The sequence below is a fragment of the Durio zibethinus genome, chromosome 1, assembly GCF_047325235.1.
Source record: "Durio zibethinus cultivar Kanyao isolate XHJ-2024 chromosome 1, ASM4732523v1, whole genome shotgun sequence".
NCBI lineage: Eukaryota > Viridiplantae > Streptophyta > Magnoliopsida > Malvales > Malvaceae > Durio > Durio zibethinus.
In genome coordinates, this window is record NC_143162.1 from 26,082,765 (window position 1) to 26,094,555 (window position 11,791).

At 29.5% G+C, this 11,791-nt stretch overlaps 1 pseudogene; it reads right to left on the reverse strand.

The window, feature by feature from the left end:
• Positions 1–211: 211 nt before the first annotated feature.
• On the reverse strand, positions 212–891 carry LOC149520499 (uncharacterized; annotated as a pseudogene).
• Positions 892–11,791: the final 10,900 nt, after the last annotated feature.

Genomic DNA, 11,791 nt, shown 5'->3' on the forward strand with positions numbered 1-11,791 from the left:
TATGGCATTACTTATAGTTGCTCCTAACCAATCATAAAAGTTTTCAGCGAACAACTTATCAAGCTCTCGAGGGTTTGATCATCGATAATGTGCAGGATCTCTCAAATTAATTCTATACTCACTATAAAGCATCATGATAAAGTATTAATAATAAAAAAAAAAACACAATAAGTTATGCCTAATGTAATGAATAATTTCCTTGCTAAACAACTTACGTGCAAAACGATTCAATTGAGTTATAATGAAAAAGAACATATCGATATGTTTGTGCCCAAGATTTATCATCCAACTCCACTAATTCAGCTTTGCCTATGGGTTGTCCAAAACTTTGAAAAAGATAATTATAGGTCGAGTCTGTATGCTACATACCAACATTTCTCGAAGGTCTATTAAATCTCGTTTCAAATTCTTCCAAATAATGAGAACAAAATGTCATATACTCTTTTGCTAAATATCCTTTAGCAATAGAACCTCTTGGATAGCATTTGTTACAACAATAAGACTTTAACCTCCCAAAAAACCTATAGCATAAAACATTAGTCATATGTTATTTTAAGTAGATTGGCTTGATAATCAATAAAAACGTAATCAATCTATTAACAAATAATACCTTTCAATAGGATACATCCATCGATAATAAATTGGCCCATTGACTTTTGCTTCATATGGAAGGTAGATAACCAAATGCATCATAATAGTGAAGAAGTTTGGAGGGAAGATCTTTTCTAAATGGCATAGAGTAATCGCGGCTCGATCTTGAACTTTGTCAAGTTCTTCCACATTCATACATTTCTAACATAGAGGTTTAAATATGTTACTCAATTCAATTACCACAGAAGTCACTTACTTTGACATTGATGAACGTAAAGCAATTGAAAGTAAGTCTTGCATCAAAATGTGATAATCATGTGATTTCAATGAAAAAAGTTTTCGCTCTTTCATATTCACACATTTTGATATATTTGACGTATAGTCATCCGAAACTTTGACATTTTTCAAAACCTTGCAAAACACATCTTTTTCAATTTTAGAAATCCCAAAACAAGCAATAGGCAATTGATATTTGCCATTAGAAAGCAATATTGGATGAAAGTCTGGGTGAATCCCTATGTCAACTAGGTCAAGTTGACTCATTAAGTCATCATTGGATCTTCTATTCACATTGAGAATTGTCCCAATAAAATTTTTGCAAACATTCTTCTCATGTACATCAAATCAAAGTTAAGGCATAATAAATTATATTTCCAATAAGGCAACTCAAAAAATATACTTTTTTTTCATAACTCATACTCATTGGGGTCATCTACTTCATCACTTTGAACATCAAGATCACCAACCTCTATATGACTATCACCAACTTGCGTAATATGAGGCCAAACACCTTCAAAGATGTCCCTCACTCTTTTCCTTGATGGAGTCACTTTTCCATATGTGAAATTGATATCTTTTAACTTTGACAAAATATTAGACCCACTAATAGGTAAAAGCGATCTCTTCAACTCTTCAATTCCATCAAAGAGATATTTTTGAAATCTAAATCGATGATTATTATCTAACCATCGACGATGTCCTATATAACAGAACTTCCTACCATTACGTAACCATGTCAAACATGTCTATGTAGCAAAATATGGACAAGCATAATGACCTTTTGTACTCAAACTAGATAAATTCGCATAAGCAAAAAAATCATTGATAGTCCATAATAAAGTAGCATGCATATTGAAGTTCTCTGCTTTTGATGCATCATAGGTCTCAACTCCTTCCTATAATTGCTTTAATTTTTTAATAAAAGGTTGTAAGTAGATGTTTATATCATTACCCGGACCTTTTTTCCTAGGAATTATCATAGACAATATAAATTACTATTAGTTCATAGCAATCCATGGTGGTAAATTATAAGTAATCAATACAACTAGCCAAGTACTATAAGAAGTACTCATCATTTTGAACGGGTTGAATCCAGCAAATGCCAGTCCAAGCATAACATTTCAAGGATCAGATGCAAAGTCTGAAAATCTAAAATGAAATGACTTTCATGTCAAAGAATCTGTAGGATGCCTCAATGATCCATCATCTGTCTGCTTCTCATGATGCCACCTCATTGAATCTGTAATTTTGGAAAATGTGTAGAGTCGTTGAAGTCTTGGTATTAATGGAAAATAGCGTAAAACCTTAATAGGCTTCTTTTTTACACATACCTCATCACTATCATCATTCAACCTTTCATCGAGGTTTTTGTCGACCCAACGAGAAATACCACACAAATGACAAAATTTTTTATTTTTTCAATCCCCTAATACAACATGCAATCATTGCGACAACTATGAATTTTCTCATATCCGAGACCTAAATCTTTAATCATCTTCTTTGATTCCTTACAAGCTTCAGGGATTTTTACAAAAAAAAACATTTTTTTCATAAACTGTAATAATAAAGTTAGAGAGTTTTCTGTCCATCCACATAAGCATTTCAAATAAAAAAATGAACACAGAAAGACAACCTTGAATGTTTCGATCCCTTAAAAAGTTCTTCATTCATCTCCTCAAACAACCTATAAAACTTTGATGCTTCTCCTCTAGGTTGTTGGTCACATACATCTATCCCAGGTTCACCAAATTCATGCATTTCAACATTGGATTGATTAAATCCTTCATTTTGGAGAGAAAGATTACGAAAATTTTGGTTATGAATGTTAAAAGCATCTCGAACATGCATTCAATGTCATTTGCTATAAAAGGATCATGTTGGTGATAGAGAGTCTTTGATGTTGAAGAAACTATAGTAGAAGACCTTGACGGTACAGACTCTCCATGAAAATACCAATTAACATATCCCAATAGAAATCCAATACAAATTAAATGCTCATAAACAACTTGACGCATTGCCACTCGATATTAGCACATTTCACACATGGGCATAATATCATATTATCTTCACTTGTATTTTCAAATGCAAAATTAAGAAAATTTTCCACTCTATCTCTGTACTGTTGACTTAATCTTGACTTTTGCATCCAACTTTTATCCATTTATTAGTTGCTACATTATCAAACCAAATGTATATAAATAATTAATATGAAAACGAACATGTATAATACTTAAGTTTATTATGCTTTAAACAAAAGATAATAACAAGACCAGTACTTACACAAAATGAGAACTCCTTGTTGTGAAGTAATTTATCAGTTACTAGATATTATGATTGTTAAAACTCTGCTGCTAACGTAGACAGTACCCAAGAGTATTTGTAGTTGGGGTTGACATAAGGTGAAATAAGGTGAGTTTTGGAAAAAAAATTTTTCACCAAAAAGAAAATTGTGAATTGCAAAAGCTGAAAGAATAGTCGAATGAAGTCAAAGCTAAAGTCAATAGGTAATGAATAGTTGAAATAAGGTTCTAAAAGACATTGCTCGAATACTAAAAGCGAAAGAAAAGGGAAAGTAAATTGTACTTAGTCTGAAAAGAGAAATAGTATAATAATGAAGATGAAGCTTGAAGTTGGTGATTGGATACACTAAGTTTGAGAAGACTTTTATTGGACAGGATTATGAAAAGCGTTTACTAACCAAAAAGGCCAACAATAATTCCCTCATAAATATTTTTTGAATATAATATAAGCACCTTAAACATATCGCCACATAAATTTTAACACGGTTATTAAAAGCGTATATCCAAGAAAGATGCCGTTAATAATTTCTATCACAATTTGTAGATAATTAGTGAAAGCATTTGCAGATAATTAGTGAAGGCATTTTCTACGTTAACGACTTTAATAATTTGCTTAACAAAAGTTTTTTGGATTATTAAAGGCGTCTTTTATTATGAAATGCCTTCAATATACCATGATGGCTATGGAAGGTGTTTATTCGAAAAAGCACCTACAATATACCGTTTAAACTTAGTAATCCATTACTGAAGGTGTTTGTTAATAACAAACACCTTTAAAATTTTTCCATTAAAAATTTTAAAAATCATTAAAAGCATCTTCTACTGTAAAATACATTCTATATACCGTCACACAAATTTTAACACGATTATTGAAGACGTATATCCAAGAAAGACACCTTTAATAATTCCTATCATAGTTTGTATATAATTAGTGAAGGTGGTTACAGATAACAATGTCTTTAATAATTTTCCTAAAAGAATTTTTTTGGATTATTAAAGGCGTCTTTTATTATGACATGCCTTCAATATACCATGATAGTTATGGAAGGCATTTATTCGAAAAGACACCTTCAATATACTTTTAAACTTAGTAATCCATTACTAAAGGCGTTTGTTAATAACAAACGCCTTCAAAATTTTTCCACTAAAAATTTTGAGAATTATTAAAGACGTATTTTACTATAAAATGCCTTTTATATACCGCCACATAAATTTTAACACAGTTATTGAAGGCATATATCCAAGAAAAATGCCTTTAATAATTCCTGTCACAATTTGTAAATAATTAGTGAAGGCGGTTGCAGATAACAATGCCTTCAATAATTTTTCAAAAATTTTTTTTTTGGATTATTAAAGGTGTCTTTTTATTATAAAATGCCTTCAATAATTTATTATAAACTTTGAAAATCCATAATTATTGAAGGCAGTTTTTTACTAAAAATGCCTTTTATAATTTTTAAGAATTAGAAAAGGCATTTTTTTTTTATAAAAAATGCCTTTAATAAGTTGGTTGGATAATTTTAAAGGCTTATAATTAAAGGTGTCTTTTTTGTAAGAAACATCTTCAATAATCTCTAATAAAATTTTCAGGTGATTATTGAAGGCGTTATTCTATGGAAATGCCTTTAATAATTAATTTTATATTCATTTTCCTACCTTGAATATAGGAATTTTTAAAAGGCTGGTACACAGAACGATTAAAAGCTGCGTTATTCAACCAAACAAACCAAACCCTTAAACACATTTCTAGCCAACCATTGGTTTCTTTCTCTCATTTATTGCCACCAACCTTCAACAAATCACCGCTGTGAACCTTTGTTTTAACTGGTAAGTCATTTTTTTTAGTTTACTATATTATTTTCAATATTCAATAGAGAATTTTTGTTTTTTCGGTTCTTTAATATTGATATATGCGTTTATATATTTTCATTAACATCACCGTCAGCATAGTCATCCAAGATTCTATTCATATTACAAGTATGCTATTTCTATGTAGTACACATTAAATATTATGGTTTGCTGAACCTTGTTGATTGATATTGTATTGTTGAATGGTATTGTATGATATTGGGGGTCTGAATCATATTTCATGCTGAATGGTTTGCTGAACCTTATTGTCTGATATTATTTTGCTGAATGGGTTTGAATGAAATTGAGGGGCTAAATCGTATGTTGAATGATGTTTCTAAGTGGTTTGCTGAAGGGTGTGTATGAGCACATTACTGAATGGTGTCTTAAATGATCTAAAGGATGAGATATGGCAATCCATTGTGGTATGTTTATTCAACTAAGTCGTAAAATTTGTTAAATGATCATTTAATTAAAATTCAATGTGTTGATACTAATTGTATAACTTATTTAGGAACGGTTCGACATCCCAATTAAGTGTAAAAAGATTATGTTGCAATCTGCTGGGAAAGCTTTCAAAAACTTTAAAAGCATATTAACAACCCAATATATTTTACCACAGGCTGGTGAAGGTGATGTTTTGACTGTTTCACTTATGGCATATCCAGATGTCATAAGTGTTGAAGATTGGACAAATTTTGTTCAATATCGACTTTCAGAAGATTTCTCGGTACGCAAACCCATTACCAAAATAGTCCAAGTTTATAAGTTTTTATGCAATATAGCCTTTGATCTTCATATGTGATTGGCGTAATTTTTTGATTTTGTAGAATCAAAGAACAACATCGGGACATTTAGGCCAAATAGCAATATCACCATCAGACAGTAAAAAAAGGATATGCAAATGTAAAGTATGAGCTTGTATGTATTCACACACTTGTTTTATACTAATTAATGAATAGTTATGAACATTCATTTCATACATTCTGATTCTTTTATTATGGTAATTTAATAGGAATCAGTGAGCTCAAACATAAAAGTTTTCAGATAGGATGTCTGGAAACAAGGACATCTATGAAAGACTGGATCCTTTGCAGATGAAGCAACTGAGAAAATGGCAAAAAAGATTGTATGTATAACTACTTTTTTTTATATAATGTATGATTGGTATTATGGTTGTATGCATGAATGTATACTAGCTTGTGTAGATTTGTTCTAATAGCCCAACTTATTATTGTTTTTCAAGATAATTATGCTGCTAAAGTAAAATCTGGTGAACTAGCAACTTAGTATGATGAAGATCCTTTGTCTTTAGCATTAAACGCTAAAGAAAGGCCTGGTCGGGTTTGTGGGGTTGGTAAATTTGTCTTGCCATCAACGTATTTTGGTCAACAATCAAAAACCCCATGAATGAGATGCACAATATGAAGCAATAATTGAGCAACAACAGCAACAAATTAATAACCAGGAGCAATGCCTTAATGACCAACAGCAAAAACTCGCTGTTTTGGAGTCTATGTTGGCTACAATGCAGCAGGTTATGCTAGTAGCCTAGCCTGATAACATCGTCCCCATACGAGAAGCTTCCATTGCAAATAAAGAAGTGATCCCATCATCCACGAATGAGAAATGCACAATATGAAGCAATAATTGAGCAACAACAGCAACAAATTAATGACCAGAGCAATGCCTTAATGACCAACAGCAAAAACTCGCTGTTTTGGAGTCTATGTTGGCAATAATGCAGCAGGTTATGCCAGTAGCCTAGCCTAATAGCATCATCCCCGTACGAGAAGCTTCCATTGCAAATAAGGAAGTGATCCCATCATCCACTACCACCCAAGAAGTATGATATTGTTTATAATTTGAATATTAATTTGTTTATTATATTGATTGATTTGGTTTTAATACTTATATTTCATTAAATATTGTAGGAGGATGTTCAAACTCAAAGTATAACCCTTGCCCAGACTTTCATGGATAAGTTAACAAAATATTTGCTGGAGCATTTATCCAACGAAAACTTCATATCCATTGAGTTTGAGGAAGACTAATTTGATAAACAATCATTTTCTTTCATTGGTGTGGAGGAGGTGAAAAAATTTTATGAAATGGATGAATTATCAGCTGTTGAAATCGTTGCTTATATGAGGTCAGCTTATAAATACAAATATGCACATTCAATATGTAGTAAGTTAGTGTTATGGTGTAATACTAACCAACAATGTTGATTGTTATCGTGTAGCTTCCTATATAGAGAGTTGAAGGGGAGACAGTTGACAAACAAATTTAGATTCATTGACCCCAACTTCATTAGTGAGAAAAGTGACACAATCATGTATCGTGCTAATCATGTGATCCTATGCATGAAAAGATCGACTAATTATTATTTGCTCCCGTATAATGTGTAGTAAGCTATATTCCAACCTTAATTACTCCAACTTGCTCTATTCTATGATCTAATGTGTATTCTGAGTATATCATTATTATTATTTTGCAGTCGTCATTGGGTGCTTATTGTAATTGACACCAAATCCTTAACGCTATACCTTCTTAATTCAGTTAATCCAATGGCGATGCCTAACCCCGATATTTAAACTTTTATAAAAAAGTATTATAGTACTTTATTAAATTATATATGTTCTGTTTTTTCATAAGTAATTTTATTTATGTTCCCACTAATTTTTTTCTTTTCAATTTAGGGTAATATCTACATTCAATAAGAAGATAAAGAAACTGAAATGGGTGTCATTACTGGTAAATGTGAAATATATTCTTTTAATGCTGAGTTTGTGTAGATAAATATTTTTTAAACCGACTCAATTTAATTTTCAAGTACTTCGTCAACCCGGTAATACTGAATGTAGATATTATGTCCTTCATTTTATACGAGAGATAGTGTTACATGATTTTATGACCACACCATTCAAGGTTAGTATAAATTTCATAAACTCGTTATATATTCAAAAAAATAAAATAGTACATTATGTTCTCATTTCTTAACATTTACTTATAATATTCTTTTTTAGTGGGAAGGTAAAGAAAGCTTCACAGAAGAGGAGCTGGATGAAGCCCGTAAAGAATGGTGTGATTATGTATTGCCATTTATCAATGTTGATAAACCTTCAGGTTAGACATTGTTGGTTGAATGTAAATATATATGGAATAAATTGTTATAATGTTTTTAACATGCCATGTTGAATGGAAACTTTAAGTTTGTACATGGGGGGTATTGGTTTAATATTATTGTTATACTTAATATGAATACACTAAGTATACTTAATAAATTACTGAGTACGACTATTTCATAAAAGTATATTAATATGGCAACGTTATCAGTTTTAATTTCGGATGTGTGGTCAATTTATTGAAATACAACAATGTTCATTATGTAAATTCCAAAATGTAATTCATAGTATCAGATATATAAACCAAATGTTTTCTGGGCATAAATATACAAATGATAGCAAACGTTTTTCTGCCATAAACCTACAATTGACTTCACATATACAATACCAAATATGTTTTTTCTATGCAATTAATGAAGACATTTTTAGCAAGAAAACGCCTTCAATCACCCCTAACAGAAAAACATTGAAGGCATTTTTTACCAAAATCGCCTTCAATAACCCCCTCAGGAAATTATTATGTGGAATATTAAAGGCATTTTGGGCAAAAATGCCTTCAATAATACCAACTAAAAATTAATCGAATGGGTTATGAAGGGTGTTTCCTATGGGTAACGCCTTCAATAATTCCTAACAAAATGTTTATGAAGGCATTTTTGGATATAGTCGCCTTCAATAATCCGACCATTAAAATTTATCATTGGGAATATTAAAGGCGTTTTGAGCTAAAAATACCTTCAAGCATCCCATCCAAGTTTTGTCTAAGGAATATTGAAGGTATTTTTTACAAAGCCGCCTTTAAAAATCACAAAAAAAATTTACTGATTGGATTATAGAAGGCGAGTTCAGCCAAAAATGCCTTCAAGAATCGACTCCATGTTTTTCCTATGTTTTATTAAGGGCATCTCTCCACGAAAAAGACCTTCAATATTCTATGAAAAATTTTTAAAGCAATTGGTAAAGGCATTTTTGCTAAGAAAATGCCTAGAATAATTAATAACAAATAATCTGTGCAAAAACTCAAAAAAAGGCTAAAAGACGGATCGAACCAACAACCTTATGGTAAACATCCGTACGATCCAAACATTTTGATAAGCTTAATATTAAATGTATTTTTGAACAAAACAAATTTAATAAGTCTGTGAAATTTTTTGGTCCAAATATTAAAGGTGTTTTGTTGTAGACAATGCCTTTATTAATCTCATATAATTTTTTATGAAATGATTATTAAAGGCGTTGTCTGCCAAAAATACGCCTTAACTATTCACTGAAATTTTTAATAAAAAATATTCAATGCGTTTTAGTCGAAAAACGCCTCTTATATCAAGTCTTGGGTGGCATTTATAATTAACAACGTCACTATTTGAATATTTAGTGGCGTTTGGATAATAAACGCCTGAAGTTTTATAAAAATATGGAAGCTAATGGCATTTGTAAGTGAAAAGCCGCTACAAAATTGCCGCTAATACGCCATTTTGTTGTAGTGATTGTTGCTGATGATTGTAATTGCTATGAGCTATGACATTTAATTTGAGTATTATTTTTATAAAAAAAATAATAACGCCAATTTAAATAATAAAAAATTTTACCACAAAAGAAAAAAAAATGACCTATAATTTATATAAACTTGAATATGAATTTTCAGTCAAAAGAAAAAGAAAACGATTTTAAATTCGAAAATAAAAGATTAACTAATAATCAAGATTAGAATGATTAATGGAAGACAGTTATAATGAAGGTATTCTTTCGTTTTTATATAAAGAGAGATATTCTTAATTTCATTAATCAAATAAGTTAAAATTTTCAATTAGGCAGGCATACAATTTAAGAAAATATTTGACTTTTTGGAAATTAAAGTCAGAATAATTTAAGGAAATAACAATGACGTATAATTTTTTGGTGAAACGGTAGAAAGATTTCAAAATTAATGCAATAATGACAATAAATTATTAACAATTAATTTGGTATCTTGATAAAAAATTAAAAATTTTTAATATTGATTAATAAATATATGACATCAATTTAAATATTCTCAATGTCAAAAGAATAGATCATAAATGTAGGAAAATTGTTTTTTTTTTTTTCACAAACTTTTGTTTTTATATATTTATATAATATATCAATGTAATATATTACTTTTTTTTAAGTTTGACTTGATTTAAGAAAATTAATTTGGTAATTTTAACATTGCTGGCACAAATTAATAAAAAAATTAATCTCTCTAATTCCTAAACAAAATTAAAGGAGTTAACAGAATGCATTATTAAATTAAAGAAAAAAGTGGCACCTAGAGCAAGCCATGACAGACACTTATGGATGAGAATTTACAACTCAAGTCCTTTTGAATCTTTTGAGAGAAAGACAGAGTTAGAAGTAAGAATTGAAAAGAAGATAAGAAGGGGGAAAGGTGGCATCGAAAGTAAGACATGACCTATGTGTATGGAAGTTTACTTGAAATTTATAAAGGTAAAGTTTGAATATATTGTTATTATAGTCTTAAATCTTATATAATACTTGAAATATTAGAATTTCTTAGTAATAGAGTAATTTAACTCAGATAAGGTTTGGGCTATGTCTATCTTTCCCCATTTAATCCGCAACACATGTACTGCATGAATTAATCAATACTTGGACACCATAAATTACCCGATTGAAAAAATGTAAAAAGTTATATCATAATTAGCAATATAATAGAAGACAAATATATCCAATTATCCATAAAAGCATATTTATTAAAATATAAATAAGTACATTTTATGATCTAATAGATAATTCATATTAATTATACTAAACTTGATTCGATGAGTCTCATTTTCTTTTGAATCTTCATTTATAAGATTATTACTCTTGATTTTCATTGGATTTATAACAAAATTTTCGTGCATTTTTTAAATTTCTCTAGGCAAAATTTTGGAAGCATTGTATTCAAAAAAATTGAAATCCCCAATAATATTATATTTTCTCTTTCGAAATAATGATTTGAGATTTTTTTTTCAATCTTCTTGGACATATTGCATATATTATTTACTTTTACTTTTGTGGTCAATACCTTATATTTCAGTTGACAAAACCTATAATAAAAAAATCAAATAAAAATATAAAAAATGAAAATCTAAATAAAAATAAATATATATATATATGTTTATACTCATATAAATGGCAATGTGTATAGTATGCATATAAATACATCTTACAGAAATATACAGAATCTACTATTATTCCAATTGATAAATATGGATAAAAAAACATATGTATGTACATATACACATCTTACAAGAATATATAAAACTTACTACTATTTTTTTATTAATAAATCTGAATAAAAAATTTGTATTTGGTCATATAAAAAATGAAAAGAAGATAAGGGAAAATCTTATACATACTTACCCTTTTCTATATGCATAGGAAATATTTCACGACGAAAAACATTATGTAGTGGATGGATAGATGCCAATAGAAAAAAAAAAAAAATCTAAACTTCATCGTTAAAAAACAGACTTCAAAGAACGAAGAAAAAATTGTATGGATAGTGATGATATAAAGATGACAAATAAATCAATGTATTTGGAGGTCTGTGGAGAGTTGTTTCCGACTAACGATACCAAAATTTAACACCCTTAATCAATTACCAACACATCTTGATGC